The sequence below is a fragment of the Opisthorchis viverrini genome, assembly GCF_000715545.1.
Source record: "Opisthorchis viverrini unplaced genomic scaffold opera_v5_144, whole genome shotgun sequence".
NCBI classification, from domain to species: domain Eukaryota; kingdom Metazoa; phylum Platyhelminthes; class Trematoda; order Opisthorchiida; family Opisthorchiidae; genus Opisthorchis; species Opisthorchis viverrini.
The window spans coordinates 39,276-44,940 of NW_008751800.1; positions in this window are offsets into that span (position 1 = coordinate 39,276).

The window sequence follows — 5,665 nt, forward strand, 5'->3', positions numbered from 1 at the left end:
CTGGAGGTGTAGGCACCTCGGAATGATTGTGTTAAGCTAGCACTAAGTCCCTCCCCCATCCACCTTTATTCTTTTCTTTACAATAAGGCCTTCAAATAAGTCATGGTTGTACGGCAGTGAAGCATTGGTGTTGAACACTGATGTCATGCTGTCGATGATGATGATGCGAACAGCTAACCTACTTACCCATGCGCTGTCCGTCCCGCTTGCCTAACCTACTTTGACATCTATCCCATGAGTTCCGTGTGATCACACGTCCAATGAGAATCACAAGACTGTGAAAGGGACGATGTCATGCTGTCGATGATGATGATGCGAACAGCTAACCTACTTACCCATGCGCGGTATGTCCCGCTTGCCTAACCTACTTTGACATCTATCCCATGAGTTCCGTGTGATCGCACGTACAATGAGAATCACAAGACTGTCCTCGAAAGGGACGACCGCAACCCACGCTACTGAGCCATCGCTCCGCTCGTCGCTGTTTGGTGTGCGGAGGTTGATATTGCACTGTGCCGGTCAGTGGCAGACCTGTGGACTTGTTAACGCTACGAACGTGAACAATTGAGATTTGTTGCACACGTTTGCTTACCCTTGTGTAAACAGTACCGCAGAATAACGAACCCACTTCTTCCTTTTGAAATTTGGGATTGTCTAACCTACGCGTCACTCAAATTTCCTTATCGGGAAACTCAACGAACGGGGACGCACGATCTGTGTGGTACGAAAAACGTCCACTGCTATAGACGTCCAGAATACTTAATCGATTCAACGTCGATGCTCTCAACTTAGCGTTATTACCTGGGCCTTGTCTACCGCATTTATGTCGTGCCCGGGTTACTCTATTTCCGACGATCCCAAATTCCAATTCACCAGACAAACTGGGACGTTTCCACGTAATCCGTTTTTGTTCAATGATTCCATAATGTGCTTGTTGATTGATGGAATGGTAGGCCACATCTGTTTTTTGGTAATTCAAGGTAATTCAAGATTTAATGGTCTAAAAAGCAGTTAAATTTACAACGACCATAGGGTGAACGTATATATACAAATGGAAGCAAAAGTATGCGTAATTTTTGCTGAGTATCACATGGAGTTAAACAGTTCCAGATTCGGTTTGGACATAAGGTATGCATCTAAATTTTTCTCGAAAATGGTTAAACTCGGCGAATGTACAACATTGNTGGGCGCGTCGGCACATGATTGGTCGCTACGCTGACTAGGCGGTGCAGACAATCGATGTCCGATGAGTCAGCTTAATGCGACGTGTTTGTGCGTATGAGAAAAAGACAAGCCTTGCGATCCAGTGAACGGCTGAGTTGAACAGTCAAGTATGTGGGTGACTGGGTCGCTACAGTAGTCTGTTTTTCAGTGACCAATCATAAAGTGTATCGAAATCTTTTTCTAATCGGTGACTGTCTTCAATGGTGCGTATGCTTGACCATATCTTGATATCGTCCGCGAATAAAGTGATTTTACTGCTCACGAGCTCAGGTATATCGTTTACGTATAATAAAAATAAAGTGGGCCCAAGAACGGAGCCTTGGGGTACTCCACTTGTAGCTGCAACTAGCTTGGACAGATCGCCGTCAACACATGCACGCGCGTCTCAGTCAGCCAAATAGATTTCAAGCCAAGCCAGTAGCTTTCCCGTAACACCATAACGCTCGAGTTTTTGTAACAATATGTTATAGTTCACGCGATCAAATGCCTTGGAGATGTCTAGGTAGCATACGTGAACGGGATTTTCATTGTCCACAGCTTGCGTCCAGTCGTTTAAGGTAGTGAGGCGATTGGACAGACGGGATCTGTTTTTTCTGAAACCATGCTGGACAGCCGAAAGCAATCCGTTTTTCTCTAGGTGTTTATTGATTTGCTTTGCCACCAGTCGTTCAAGCACTTTGGAGATCACCGGCAACAGAGTCACCGGCCGGTAGTTTGACACGACCGAACGATTACCTCCTTTATATATGGGGGTGATAACGCCCCTCTTCCAGTCGGTGGGAACCACACCGTTATTCAGGGACGAATTGAATAACTCAGCGAGAGGTGTGCATAGGGAATGAGCACACTGCTTGAGGATAAATGGTGTTATCTGATCGGCACCGGGAGATATTCTGTGATTTAGTTCAAGTAACGTTCGGAGTACACATTTTGGAGTCACACTTACTTCATGTAGGGAGTTGGGTGGTGAGGGAGACATAAACGACATCCGGCTTATATATTCGTTCTGACATTAAACAGTGGGATAGAACTCCGCCAGTTCTTCAGCTGCAGCTGACGAAGTGGCCGTCAGTCCATTAGGGGTATGCAGAGGTGAAATACCCGGTTTCACAGACGCCTTATTATTGATGATCCAATAGAGAAGCTTCGGATTTTTTTTCCATTTTCTTTAAAAGCATTAGCTGGTAATCCTTTTTGTCGTTCACGACCAGCGTGTTGACTTTATTTCTTAGTAACCCATATTTTTCCCATGCTGTTGTTGTTCCGTGACGTTGGTATTCAGCCCAGACTGCATTACGCTCCAGAATCAATTTTCGGGTTCTGCTTCGTAACTAAAAATCGAATCCCATCTGAGTATTCTTTGGAACGAAGTGGGAATGCAAACGTATTTTACTGACCAAGTTCCCCATGAAGCTAGACCATTTCTGGTGGACGTCTGGACCTTCTGAATACCAGTCCGTACAATGACTCAGGGTATTCGACAGTGCTTTCGTGTTCACTTTCTTGATCATTTTAAGCTCATAATTAGGTCTCACCGCCGAACAAACATAATCAAAAAGGAGAAGGACGTGGTCACTCGATCCTAAGGGACTTTCATATGCGATGTTTCCCGCAACGTTCTCTTCGCTTGTTATGATGAGGTCCAGAATGGAAGGTATATCTGATCCTTATACCGCGTAGATCATGTAACGTCTCCTGGAAGGCACAGAGTGAACACACTGCTAGACAAAACTTTGCATTGTGCGCAGAACTTAGCTTGGAGAAAGTGGTGTTTACTGTAGCAGTATACGCGTGAAGTGTGTAGGCACAGTGGACTCCCTTGAGTGTCCGTGGGCCTGTTAAATCCCATCCTGTGTGTACGAGCGTGTCAGCCGCGTGCCGAGTTACAGGTGTGTTGATTATCCGTGAACACACGGTGGGAAATCCCACTGGGTACAAAAACAACTTGTTGGTCAAGATCATACACATGGCATGTGATGCAGGTGGCACCAGTATGATCGAAATTGGTGCAAAATTTCAAGTGTAGATATACTGATCAAACTAAGCGAACTGATTGAAATGTTAATTAAGCAGAGTGGAACTGCTACAAATACTCTCACCTAACGGAGGGAGGATTCGGAGCAAAATGAAACAAAATAAAATAAAAGGAGTGTACCAGGTATCGATGTAGCGCGCAAGCCAGTGCGTGTGACGACCAGAGCGGGTGACGCGTTGTTGCCAGCATTTGGCGTGTGGTCCAGTGAGGCTTCGCGGATGGTGAAATGTTTGTCCTGACGAGCAATGACTAAGTAAGGGCCATTGTATGGTGCCTGCAACGGTCGTTCAACTCGCTCACATCAAACGAGAAATGGGTGCAGGAGGATAGATCTGGAAGAAGGTAGACTGATACATTTGTAATGTACTCCTCATAAGGTTGCTGAAAATCCATTGACAGCCCACGACCGGTTTCGCCCTTCTTGGGGCTCATCAGGTAGGTACCGTCCCCGGGTTTCCGTCAACCTTATGTTCTACTTGAAACCAAATTGCACGAAATTAGCGAATATACACTCATCTGCAAACTAATTTGGTTCTTTCGAGAGACTCACATTCAGTTGCCTGAGAACATCATAAACGAGAGATTCAGCTGGGTTCCAGGTGAGTCTCTCGAAAGAACCAAATTAGTTTGCAGATGAGTGTATATTCGCTAATTTCGTGCAATTTGGTTTCAAGTAGAACATAAGGTTGACGGAAACCCGGGGACTGCGCCTACCTGATGAGCCCCAAGAAGGGCGAAACCGGTCGTGGGCTGTCGATGGATTTTCAACAACCTTATGAGTAGTACATTACAAATATACATGTATCGCGATATTTCAAATGTCGTAGCGACTGAAACATGAGGCGGCCTGGTGCAGCACATTCAGTTGCCTGAGAACATCATAAACGAGAGATTCAGCTGGGTTACAGGTGAGTCTCTCGAAAGAACCAAATTAGTTTGCAGATGAGTGTATATTCGCTAAGATAGACTGATGTTTTAGGCACTGTTGGAAAGTGTTGGTGAAGTAGAGTGGCATAGTTCTATGGATCACTGGAAGTACAAAAAGGCTGGAAAACTTGACCGGGTAGTGCAGTGCCAAACACTAGTTCTGTCGCTAATCAACCCATGCTACGCCGAAACACGGTGCGAAACAAAACCAAAGGCAGTTAGTCTGACCAACTGGTGGGGTCATTGTATGCTCGCAGAGCGTTCGACAAGACCGTTTGCTTGTGGGTTATACGCTGTTGTGCAAACACGTTGGTATCCTGGTAGCTATGCTAAATGGTGAGGAAGGAAACATTCAAGCGGAGTTTCTCGACCAAGTGTAATGCGTGATGCGAAACCAAATGTTGGTTGACGAAAGCAAGGGCGATAGTTTCTGTGGAAATGTCTTGAGTAGGCATGGCCATCGGCCAGTGGATCGAACGGTCGACGCAAGTAAGAATAGAGTGGTAGAGTGGTGGAAGAGCTTAGAGGGTCACCAACATCACGGTGGATGTGATCGAACCTGAAATCGGACGGAGCAGAAATACCAACTGAGAAAAGTTGTGCCGAATGATTTTTGAACGTTGACAAGTCGAGTGGGTTTTGCTACCCCTCTATGGTTTCGTCTTTGTTCACATTGGGTCACACGAAACGCGGTGATATCATTTTACAGTTGAATGGACGCTTAGATGTGCCATGTTATGGAAGGCGTCGAAAATCATTTTACAGTTGAATGGACGCTTAGATGTTATGGAAGGCGTCGAAAAGTTGTTGACACATGGAGGGAAGAAACAGAGGTTTCTTATTGTGTGTGGAAACACCATAATAAACAGTGCCTGATGCAGTTGCCCGGATGCAGTTACTTGATGCAGTCTTACTTGGATATCCAGTGAAAGCTTAGAGTTAAACAATGAACGCAGAATTTCAAGTTTTTGGAGAATGGCCGTTCGTTAGAGGCCCGTTGCAGCTCGTGTGACTAGTGAGCAAATCGCGGACATGATAAAGTGTCGGTCACGACGGTATCTTGGAGGGAAATATGACTAATGCCGTTTGTGAACTGCGATATATGGTTGTGATGACGCACTTTGTGTGGAAACTACCTGTCCAGTTTGGAAAGAAGAACAGACGTTAAGGAACAGACGTTCGGAAAAGCATAAAATTGCCTACCCTCTGAGGTGCATCGAAAAATACCCGATGGATAAGTATATTGTTAAAGGTTTGCGGCCAGAAATTCTGTGGCATATTTCGATGGGAGCTAAATAGTGTGAAGATAATCAGAGATTCTGGATATCCTGAAAGGCTAATCTGATTGTGTTCGAAGCATCGATTAGCGGTAAAATTACGGTGCCCTGTCGATGATGAAACAATCTCAAGGAATCCGCGAACTCTGTTTTGACGTGCTGAAAACCATTCAATGCTGCATTCTTCATGTTGAATTCTTTT